The sequence below is a fragment of the Lathyrus oleraceus genome, chromosome 5 (assembly GCF_024323335.1).
Source record: "Lathyrus oleraceus cultivar Zhongwan6 chromosome 5, CAAS_Psat_ZW6_1.0, whole genome shotgun sequence".
NCBI lineage: Eukaryota > Viridiplantae > Streptophyta > Magnoliopsida > Fabales > Fabaceae > Lathyrus > Lathyrus oleraceus.
This window is the reverse complement of record NC_066583.1, coordinates 224,487,847-224,500,483: the sequence shown is the minus strand read 5'-3', so window position 1 is coordinate 224,500,483 and position 12,637 is coordinate 224,487,847. Positions and strand designations below refer to the sequence as shown.

The 12,637-nt window shown below is 39.0% G+C and overlaps 1 pseudogene; it reads left to right on the top strand.

Annotated features, from left to right (window-relative positions):
• The first annotated feature begins 1,510 nt into the window (after positions 1 to 1,510).
• The window catches only part of LOC127079841 (26S proteasome non-ATPase regulatory subunit 2 homolog A-like), a 77,808-nt pseudogene continuing 66,681 nt past the window's right edge, over positions 1,511 to 12,637 (top strand).

The window sequence follows — 12,637 nt, the reverse complement described above, 5'->3', positions numbered from 1 at the left end:
TTTTAGGCAAATTGAAACATTTGATACCCCCTCTAGCTTGGCTGGCAATGCAATGCAACCGTCCATTTTAACTGAACGACAACATCATATACACCACATCAAACATCATACTAAACATGAAAATTTTGTCCATTGAAAACGTGGTGAAGACCATAAGACTATTATTATAGTATAATACTATTGTCAAAATCCTAACTCTAAAAAGTTATTGAGCAAATGCATCTTGAAACCAATAGTTAAATAAATTATGTATAATTTTGATTGTATTATTTGAGTGAAACCAATAGTTAAATAAATTAAAAAAAATTGATTATATAATTTTTTTTTTACATTTTGATAACACATAAAATTAAATTCATAAATAAAAATCACAGAAAGATGGTGAACAAAATGATCATTATAAATCGAATCTCATTTGTTAGCTGTACTTTACAAGGACAATAAATGCATACGAACTCAAATCCTGGACATTCCACTTAACTAAGAAATCCACTATAAATTGTTGGTAATTAATCCAAAGGTAATTAATCCAAAGGATTGCAACATTAGGGTAATCTACTCCACATAACTATAATCAACAAATATATACACAACCACCAAATTATTGATGAAAATAAAGAAAAAAAATTATAACATACATAAAATGGATTAAGGTACATCCCTCATGTAATTTGAGTAAACTTTGGTCTATATTTTTTAAGTAGAGATTTTAATCTTATAATTAGGAATAGTTCAGACCAATTAATAGGGGTGTTCTAACCTATATATGACAAGGTCATATCAGTTTTTTTTAAATAGAAAAGTTAATGAATTTTACACAGTCAGTTAATCCTAGACGTTGGATATTGAAATAAGTTTGACTTTTATTTTAAAAACTTATAAAATAATACAAACGGGTGGTGATGATAAATCGACAGACACTGACAGTGCATAGTAATTAATCTTATTTTTAATTTGATAAAAATAATTATTTTAATTTAAATAATTGATTATGGAAAAAAACAAAATCCACCATCGCCCTTTCCTATATCTATTTGACATATCTATAAGTAGGAATGGGTCAGTTTCTCTCTAAAAACAAACCGATAAGGAAGAAAAAAGAAAGTGAAAAAGTGCTAGCATAAATGGTTGACATATGAGTTAAGAGTAGAGTAGTGTTTAAATTACATCCATTAATATTAGAATAATGCTGATTTGTGTCATAAGATAAGAAATTCATTATAAAAAATTTGTATTAAAAAAAAAAATTAAAAAAATAATTTTATATTTTTATTAGAATTATTCACGATTTTCAATCTAACATTATTTTTTTTTGTTTTTAAGGTCACAAGTTAATATTACTCGTAATATTATTCGGTGAACGATTGAAGTGTATGAATATATTTTTGTTAAATTATTATGCATTTGTTAATTACCAAAAGCAGACCTAAGGAATTTGGATTCTCGAATTCCAAAACTTGAACTCTGACTGTTGCTAGCTTCCAACAATGCAAAGTAAAATCCAACTGAAATGGCCGCTTCTTCATTTTCCGTTACCTTAACCATCAAAATCCTCAAAATCACTTCTTCAACCCACCACAAATCCCATAATTCCCAAATTACCCATCTCCGATTCAAACCTTCCCCTATTCGCACCCTCTTTCACTTCACACACAAACCAATTAGCCTCCGTACCAACGCCGTCTCAGTCCAATGCCTCTTCACCGACCTCGTCGAAGAAATCGGCACCGTCAAGCAAATCGGAGCGTCCCCTGACGGCGATTTCGACTCAAAGGTCAACGCAAAGACAGTTCTCAACGGCGTCAATCTCGGCGACATCATCGCCGTCAACAGCACATGTCTCACCGTGACAGAATTCGACACAAAAGCTTCCGATTTCACCGTCGGTTTAGCCCCGGGAAGTCTTTCCTCTCATTTTCTCTTCTACCAAACTACCTACAAATCTTCTCATCTTCTACTCCCTATCACTTCTTCCACTTTTGTTACTCTTATTTTCTATACGGAAACCAAACAGCAACTGTAACTTTCAATGTTTCTGGCTTTTCAAAGAGAATGCTTCTTATAACATTGCTTTATAGTGCCTGCAGTTGTAAGACTAATCAGACAGGTGTATGCAATCTGCTGCAAGAAGTCTGTTTAGGCTGACATTTGAATCTGTGAATGTGTTCATGTTGCAAGTTATCAGAAAATAGTTCTAGCTATGTTATATGCTATTTTCGGTTCAAGGGTCGATTTTTTATTTGATTTAAACCTTATGTTTTAATTTGCTTGATTTTTCCAGCCTCGCTTGCTTGATGGACACACAAGTAATAGTGGAAAAGTTGATTTAGCTAGGAAGAATGTTGCTGCTACTTTTGTTACTGCATTTGTAAATGCTGGCTTTGGTCAGGTACAGTGAACCTCAAATTTCAAGATTGTGTTATGGGTTGCTAATCTCTTGTATTTCTTCTACTCTGTCCTTCCTTTTCCATTATTGTTGTGCAGGCCAAGTTTATGGCTCTTACATTAGATTCTCCAAGGCCCGACTCTTTTAAAGATTGGGTTTTCATACACGAGAAACACGGGAGGACTAGTGCTGTAGCAAGCCTGGTTTAAATTTTCTCACAGTCTTCATTACTAGTTATGGATCATATGAATTCCATTTGCGATACTTATATTATCCATGTGATATATCAGGGTATGATTTCACTCTGGGATGTTGACTCTGAACTGGCACAGGCACAAATTGACGAGTGCTTTAACATTAATGATGATGGGTATAGCTTTGCTGGTGCATTATTGGGAGTTGGTATTGCCAATTGCAACATAAAAACTGATTGTGACCCAGTTAGTTCTATTTATACTTTTTTGTGTGTAGTATGATAAGCATTTTTTAGTTCTTGTATTAGACTGAAATTTGATGCCATTTTAGGCTATCATACGCCTAGTTGTAACACCTCAAAATTTTCCCTCCTCTTCTTGGGACTAGTTTAGCATATTGCATTTCATGTTTTAGGATATTAGGCATTTGCATATTGCATATCATGTGGAAATAATGAAGTCATCCTCCAAAGTCTTTTCAGAGATGGAGAAGTGATATGATTCAAGCTTGAGGGTTTCTATGGACTGATTGTCAACCATCTGAGGGTGTGCATTTCAATTAGAGTTTTCCTGATCCTTCAAAGGTCTTGAGTATTATATTGCTTGCAAGGATATGTTACCATCATCATGGTTATGTCATCCTCAAGGGGTTCATTGCTCATGCTCATGTTCCTCTGGATTAGGGTTTTGACCTCTGGTTAACCCTAATTATTGGCATTCTTCCAGCTAGGGTTTCTTAAGGAAATGAGGTATTTGTTGATGATGAAGATCACATGGTTATGTGGAGAAGCTTATGTGAGCTAGGGTTTCATTTCTGAGCCAGTTCCTCAAGTGGTAGAGGCTCAAGCTGATCAGAGCATGGTAAGGTCATCTGAGGACCTATACAGTCAACTGTGCAAGAGCTGAGGGCTATGAGGTGGAGAAATGAGTTTCAACACTTCCCTCCAAAAATTCTCTCAATTGAAACTTGAGTTTCAGAGCATTGCAAATTTGGATTAGCAAAGTGATTAGCACATGGTATATAAGCTTAATCATAACAGAATTGCTCAGTTTTCACATTTTAGATCTAGAAATTTCACTTCCCTCCAAAAATTCTCTCAATTGAAACTTGAATTTTCTTCACATAACTCATCAATATTATTGCATATTCTGGTTTATCTTGTGTGATTGATGAAGAATCAAGGCTTGGATTGAGGAAATTGATTAAGATTCGTGCACCTTCAACACATGAACATGAACATGGAAGTTTGAATTTCAGCTAGATCCAGATCAATTCAAGTGTCAATTCATATCCAAAGCTTCATAACAAGAGTGGAGAAGGAGATCTGAAGCTGGAGAAGGCTTAACCACAAAGATTTGGTCACTGCAAGTTCAGGTTGGTGAAATTTCGAATCTCATGTTTCTTCAATTCATTGTCATGATTAGATAGATCATAATGTGCTGGTGATTCTGATGCAAGTAGACCTTAATTTGGTTGAGATTTGAGTGAGATATTTGGATCTGAACTTTTGAATGTCAAGAATGTTTTGCTTCAATTTGCTTAATGCATGATGATTTAGGCTTAGATAATGTTAGATTCGTGTTCCTCTCAACGAGATGGTTTCAATGATGTATACCATGCGTAATTCTGGAAAAAATTGTGATGAATGTTACTGTAGCGCCGTCGGTCCAACGAAGAAGACGGTGGAAACCACCGTCCTCCACCGCGCATGAACAGTACCATAGATCCCTGGTTCAGCGCTAGGGTTCTACTGTTTGATCCCTTGTAACCTTGTTGTACCGTGTTGGATTCCCCTGCGTGCATTTTCATTTTTTCATTTAATTCACCAATTGATGCTAAACGCTGCGTTTAGCTTGTAGCGCTCTTGAACCTCATGTACATGAGTTCGAGCCTTACCTTGAGCACTTGTCATTTTTTATTGCCAGCGCCTTTTGTGACTCCATGTACCTGTGCTCGATTTCTCCATGATGCATTTCCAGTTTTTCATTTCACATATTATTTCCAATTGATTTTCACATTTATTTCATTTTATTCATGCAAATTCCAAAAATCACTAAAAGTAGAATATTGATCCAAATTGAATGCAATTTTTTCCTACATGCTCATTTGAATGTCTATTATTTTGTGATGGTGATTTCATGATTTTTTCCTTGCTGGAATTTTAAATGTGATTGCTTATTTGAACATGGTGCAAAATGTGACATGTGGTGCTAATTGATTTGTGAAATGCTCATTGATTGTCCAATTGCCTTGGAATTTAACATGCTTGATCCTAACATGTTGGCTGATTTTTAAGAATTGGTTTGGCATTTTTAGCATTTTTCATTTTCTGTTTTGGACACATGAATGTATGGTGTGACAATGTGTGTCACACATTTTGATGTTGATTTTGTTCATTTTCATACACATGTCAATTGAGCTTTTCTGATTCTAATTTTTTGCATGATGCTTATGCTTAACATGTTGAGCTTGTATATAAATTTTCATGATCATTGAATGTGTTTCTGATTTAATGTGCATTTTCTCATTTGTATGCCCAATTGTTGATCACATTATGCACCTTTGCCTTAGCATGATCATTAGATGGATTTGCCTTAGGATTTGAGTCTGGCCCTTTTTAGGACATGTTCTTACTTGAATAAATATGCTTCATGTTGAATATCACCTTCTGTTTTGACTTTTTGCTTTGCCTTTGACCCTAGTCTTGGACTAGTGGTTTGTACTCACCTTTTGAGCTTTGTATTTCAGGTTCAAGCATCTAGCTCTAGTTATTGGTTTGGCCTTATTTCTTGAGATGCCAATTAACTTTGACCACTAACCCTTGCTGTTTTGTAGGTCATTTGAAATGATGAAACAATTTGAGTACTTGCACTTATGCTTTGCTTGGTGTAACACTGCTGATTGGTTTTGTCTGTTTTCTGTTTGTTTGTCTGAGTTACTAATTGACTAGCCTTTTACACAGGTACATTAGTCTCTTTTAGCTCATTGCTTGAGCTTTGCTTTGCTTGTGGTTGGCATACCACCTAGGTAATCATCCTCTAACTCCATGTAGTCTGGAAGCCCTGTCGTTTCTTTTGGCAGGCGTTTGGCTGAAGTCCTCCTTAAGAGGCAATGTCTGTGATTGTTTACTTTTGTGCTAAAGACCTCTAAATGAGGCATTGTTACATGTTAAGACCTCCTAAGTGAAGAGGCGATTGGCAGATAGAAGGGATTATGAAATTCTAGTTATCAGACTTTAGATGTCACACGGGTTGTTATGACATCCAATTCTGCACAGACAAGAATTATGCAGAACTTAAAAGTAAGTGCAGTAAATAACACAAGTAATTGTTTACCTAGTTCAGTCCAACATGACCTACATCTAGGGGCTACCAAGCCAGGGAGGAAATCCACTATCAGTAGTATTAATTCAAAGCTAAACTCACCCGTTTACAACTCTTCACTTAATCCCTACCCAATGCAATTTCAATCTTACTCTAAGATCAGAGTTCCTACTCACTCCCCCTCAATCACCTCAGTGATTACTACCTTTAATCAATATTAAAGACAATTTTGAAGTCACACTTCAAACAACTCTTGATTGTGCTTAACAGCTTTAATCAAGATACACAGCACTCACGCTTAAAAGCTTTGAGCGACACAACACTTACAACTCAATGAACACCCTATGCCAAAGCAATCATCTACGTGATAATGGCTTGGCTTACAAGATATGTCTAATACAAGACTCACAAAAATACAGCAGTGAAGTATGATGGACACACTAAATCTTCACGCCTCAAAATCCCCAATTCTGAATGAAGGAACGACTTCCTTTTATATTGTAGTACTTGGGCCTTTGCACTTGTATTCTCCTGAATTTAAGGTCACACGAGTTCCCCTAAATTCCACATCTAGGTTACTAACAAATAGGCTATTTGTTAGGTTCATTAAATGTAGCTTGGTTGTTGATTTCCTGGATTTTCTCTAAGCTGTTGAATCCCTGAAGAATAGCCTGAGAAAAAGCTCAAACAGAAAACTGAACAACCTACAATATAGCATATGCTGTCAGGAATGAATGTCACGACATTCAGCTTGACATCAAGGATCATATGCTAAGTCTGTTTTTCCAGAAAACAGACTGTACAATTTTGCTGACCTGTATATGACCAAAATGACCATACTATAGTAACAACTTACATTAATAAATGTCAAAGTATCCAATTTGACATTTACACATTTGGCCTTAAGTCAGTTCTGTTATCCTCTTGAAGAACAGACTAAGAAACATGCTGAAGTATAGCAGAACACCACTCTGTCTATTGTTCAGTATATGCTGTCAATGATGAATGTCATAACATCCAGTTTGACATTCAGTCAGTAGGCCTTATGCCAGGTCTGGTATTTCCTTGATAACCAGATTGGAAATAAATACTAAGTTCTAACAGAACACCAGCTGTTATATTCCTTAGTATCTGCTGACAGGGATGAATGTCACAACATCTAGTTTGACATTCAATAAATCCTGTATTAGCTAATCCTGCAGTAACTACTCAAGTGTGTCATGACATCAGTCAAGACATCAGATTACAGTTAGATATTCTAACCTACAATGCAGTCACACATACACACCATGTCATGACATCAGTCAAGACATTAGAATCCAGCTAGTGTTTTACCATATAATGCAGCCAACTAAACACCTACAGATTAGCAATCAATCCTCTGCTATTCAGTTGAGTCTTTCATTATGCTCGCACTACGTGCTGATGCTTTTGAATAAACACCCAAGATCTTGTATATAGAGTCAGCCAAGTGGAGTAGGGTCCCTCATTCTGGATCCCCACGTTTTCATTGATTCGAGCTCACCCAGGCCCGGGTTAAGAGCTATGAGGTCCAATCCTCATTACCTTTCATCTGCTCACCCTGACGGTCAATGTCAGTGGTTAAGAGCCTCAGACACCCCTACAGTGTTGGCTTGTTTGTCGAGGTTGATATGACCCCTTGACTAAAGCCCAGCCTTGTATGAGCCACTTGTTTGCATATAGTGTGTGATACCTGTTCACCTGTGTTTGTTTACTTGCTGTTTAGGCTAGCTTGCTTCCTGTGCGAGTTAGGTTTTGATTAGAGACCTCAACATAAGGATCGTTTGCATGACAACTTCTAGGCTCGAGTCGTAGTCTCCCTTTTAGTTGTTATCTCCCTAGTCTCTGGTTAGGAGAAAGTTTCTTCCCTGTTAAGGGGAACTACGTCGCCCTGATCCTCATACCAGATGAGGTACGTAGGCAGGAGATCGAGCGAGATCTCTCCGGGCGCCCTTTTCTTTTTTGCGTGTGTTTTGTTTGCAACTATTAGGTCCGAGTTCCCGACTCCCTTTTAGTCTGTGTGTTCAACCTTTTTGTTTCTTCTGACGTCTCAGCGTCTTCTTGGTGTTTTGCTTGACAACTACTAGGCCTGAGTACCAGACTCCCTTTTAGTTTGTCAACCTGCTCTCTTTCTTTGGCGTTCGCTGGTTAGCGATTGCTTATCTGTTTGGAGTTAGATGTAAGACCATTGATTGGCCATCTGTTTCCTATTTTGCTTTGTGGAGTTAGATGTAAGACCATTGATTGGCTTTCTGTTTCCCGTTTGTTTTTGGAGTTGGATGTAAGCCCAGCTATTGGCATTTCGTTTCCTTGTCGAGTTTCTTTTGACGTCTCAGCGTCTCTGTGTTGTGTTTTGTTTCGGCGTGCGTTAGCCGAACTACAGTAGCTCTGACTCTCATTCCAGATGAGATACGTAGGCATATGATGCGATGTCCTAGCGAGGCTGTTCCCCACTTCCCCGAACTACGTCGACTCTGATGTTTGTTTCTGACAAACTACGTAGGCCCAGGATGCGACATCCTGCCGAGTCCTTTTCCTCCATCTTCTTTCACCTGTTTATTCCAGTGTGTGTGCATTCTTTGAGCAGTTTATCAGCAACCTTATCCTATTCTTTTGAGCGTGGATCCCGTTGAGTACGACGGACGTGAGGGGTGCTAATACCTTCCCCTTGCGTAACCGACTCCCGTGCCCTGCATCTCTGGTCGTAAGACCGTTCCTTTCCCCTTTTTCAGGGTTACTTCGAGCGTTTCCTTTCCCTCCTTTGGGATAAATAACGCATGGTGGCGGCTCTGTGTTTTTTTTTTCCGCCGGTTGTTTTTCGCGTTGCGACAGTTGGCGACTTCACTGGGGATCTGCAGTTGACCTCTTGCTGGTCCATCTTCCCTAAGCGAGTCAATCCTAGCGCTCCCTAGGATAGTTTTGGTTGCTTTTGCTGCTCTATTTATTGCATTTGTGATTATTATACTGTGATTGTATATATTTGCATATATGTTTGCATGCATCATATTATCATTATGCTGGATTCTGTACAGGTTGTTCCTCTGATTTGGGGTGGGTGTTCTGAGTGGGGCTAAAACCCAGGCCCGAGTATACACCTAGGATTAGCGTGGTCTCACGTTCCTCACATGTTGGGTTGACATGATTGTTGCGACGTGACATACCACAAGCCGGGCGAGGTTCTTCTGAGAGGGCTCTTCCTTGTGGAGTTTCCACTATGGTTGAGTTTTATCTCTTTGGAGCTGTTGACTTCAGTGACCGTTCTTTCCCGGATCTTTGGTTTAAATGATCTTATGAGAGCTGCAACGGCACACCCGAAAGGGCAAACCCGTTGAGTATCTTGTCTGATTGTCGAGATCATTATCCGCCTTAGGATGACCTGATTAGAATTCACCTATGAGGGGAGGGTTTGATTCTTACAGATACAGGTTCAGTTGGTGATACTGTGATGGTGATTTTATAAGTCAGATTTATGGATATTTATTTTTGAGACGCCAGAGTTCTGTCCGCGGTATTTATCAGTGGGTTCCGTTTATTTCGGATTCCCCGGGTTGGATTGGAGGTTACTCTTTCAGAGGATCTGGTTGATATCAGTTCAGAGGATTTCTGTGATGATGGTGATATATCCTCAGGCTCCGTTTATTTCGGAACTCTCAAGTTGGATTTGTGGTTACTCGGTTCCTCAGATGGTTGTGATCAGTTCAGAGACCGGGGCTTCCGTACAGTTGATGTTCAGATGACTTAGAGGATGGCACTGTGACTTGCATTCATGCATCTGCATCATTCCCATTTTGCATTTATCTGCATCTAACTCATGTCTATCCATACTCAGGGTACATTCTCGATTGAGATTCTGGTTGAGAGACATCCTGATGTCAGAATGTTATTGTCAAATTATTATCCGTCTCGATGAAGCCAGGATCAAAAGACAGGGTGTTCCTCATATGGATAGACATTGCATTCATGCGTGAGTCATAATAACCTGTCTTCTGTTTTGCAGGTGTCAGTGTCTAACCTGTTTGATTGACTTAGGAATCACTGCTCGCGCAAGCAGAATCATCCTCTGCACGTAGCTCGTCCGCACAGATACCCTACCGGACGCAACAGACCCAAACTGATGGATTCACCCAACACTGACATTTTCGAGCTGAAAGAGAAGATGAGTGAGTTGGTCGACGTCATGCAAGGGTTCGCCTTGGGGCAGAAAGCAATCGCCGAGAAAGTGGAGAGGATTGAAAGCTGGCTGAGAATGGGGAAAATACAGGGAGATGCTCCGTCGTCTGGAGTAAAGAAGCCATTGTGGAACGGTCAGCGCAAGAACGAGGGTGAATCGAGTGCTGTGTATGCCCAAAGTGGACACGGTATGGGTCATTACTACCAGCATACTGCTGCGGTAATGATTCCTGCTGGCAATCAGTCTGTGCGACGACAACAGCAGCCACCTCAACAGAGAGCACAGAGAGCTGGGTGCCAAGTGAGAAGAGGGATGACAGATCGTCAATTTGATAGGCACCCATGACGTATGCTCTTCTATTGAAGAAGTTGAAGGATCTCGGGATGGTACAGTTGAGGACGTTGGCTCCGTTGAGACCAGATCAGAGGCCTCCTAACTATGATGAGAATGCCAAGTGTGAATTCCATTCTGGCACACCAGGGCATAACATTGAGGGTTGTAGAGCCTTTAAGCATGTTGTCCAAGACTTGGTAGACTCCAAGGCCATCAATTTTGCACCATCTTCGAATGTTAATGCTAATCCCATGTCGGCGCATGGTCAGATGATGGTGGGTGTAATTTCTGAGGATGAAGGTAAAATCCGGGTGACGGATGGGGATCAGTTGAAGACCCCACTGGCTGTGGGTGAATAGACTGACAGTGACTGTGAGCTTGACTCGTAGATAAAACCGTGCGTACCATGGATGGAAGTCCAGAACTGGAAGGCCGAAAAGATCATCACTGTCACTCTACATGAAGAGTAATATTTCTGTTTTTCAATTTTGTCTGCATGAAAGCCATACGTTTTGCCTGAAACGTAATGGTCCATTGTAAGGGCCACCTCATGTGTTTCATTGTGCAACATTTTGCATCATTAATAAATGGATGTTTTTCACATTAAAAGCGGTGTTCCCTATTTTTCATTTATTTTTGCAGTTTAAAACAAAAATAAAAATGGTAATGTTTATTTTCATTTGTCTTCCTTTTGATTGGCTTCGTTCTGACTTTGGTATTCTCCGGATCTCATTGATAACAATCCTGTTACACCCTCATATGACTTCGACAATCTAATCTATCATGCCAAAGAAGAAGGCGAAGAAGATTGTGAACTGCCGGAGGAATTAGCCAGGTTGTTGAAACAAGAGGAGAAGGTGATTCAGCCGCACGAAGAGCGAGTTGAAATTGTTGATCTGGGCACCGAAGAGGTCAGAAAGGAAGTAAAGGTTGGGGCCGCCTTGGAGGCGAGTGACAAGAGTGGAGTAGATGCCTGTAACATCTCAAAATTTGCCCTCCTCTCCTGGGACTGGCTCAGCATATTGCATTTCATTTTGTAGGACATTAGGCATTACATCTTTGCATATCATGTGGGATAGACAAGTCATCCTCCTAAGTCTTTCTCAGAACATAGAAAGGTTGAGAGATTCATGCATGGGGGTCTTGTTGAATTGATCAATCATCTGAGGATTGCTCTTCAATTAGGGTTTCATTGGTTCCTCAAGGAGGTTGAGTATTATCTTGGTTGAAAGGGTATGTCACCATCATCATGGTCTTTGTCATCCTCAAGGGGTTCATTGTGCCTGATCATGTTCTTTAGGATTAGGGTTTCGACCTCTGGTCAACCCTAATCAGTTGCATTCTACCAGTCAGGGATTTTCAAGGAGATGAGGTCTTTCTTGAGAAGGAGATTATCATATGATTTTATTGAGCTTGTACAAGCTAGGGTTCATTTTGGTGCCATTTCATTAAGTGGTTGAGGCTCAAAATCATCTGTGCATGTTCAAGTCATCTGTCAACCAGAAAGTCAACAGAAAGTCAATTGAGGGCTAGGAGGTGGAGAAATGAGTTTCAACATCTCATTCATGTTCAAAAGAGGCTTATTAATCATGTCAAATGCATATCTTGAAGAATTTGAGGTCAGATCAAGAGTTTCCAAAAATGGAAAGTGACCTATAATTGAAAGTTTCCAAAAATGGAAAGTTTTTGGTTCAAATTCAACTTGATCTTACATCATCAAAGAAGCTTCAAATGAAATTTTGTCCAACATGAAAGCTGAAGATCTATTTCTCCCATTTCCAAAAAGTTCAAGATCATGGGCATCTGATGAATGGTTGAGGAGATATGATCCAATCATTGCAAAGTGTGCTTGAAACTTCAAATGGCCATATCTTTTGAACCAAAACTCCAAATTTGGTGCCTCTTTTTCTAAAATTCTTCTCATGTCATGAAGTTTCCAAATCAATCATCACATTGCATAAAATGTTATCACATGATCATTTGCATATCCATGCCCATTTTGGAGGGAAATTGCAAAATTTAAAAATGGTGCATTACATGAATTTTTTTACCATTGCCAATGTGTTTTAAAAATGATTTTAAGTGCATTTGAGCTGGTAATGGTTACTGTTCACGTGTGCATGCTTCACACACCCTCCAATTTGTCATTTTCTGCCATGCACCTTATCTTGATTAATTTCAACTAAAACATGGTTAATTTGGATTAAG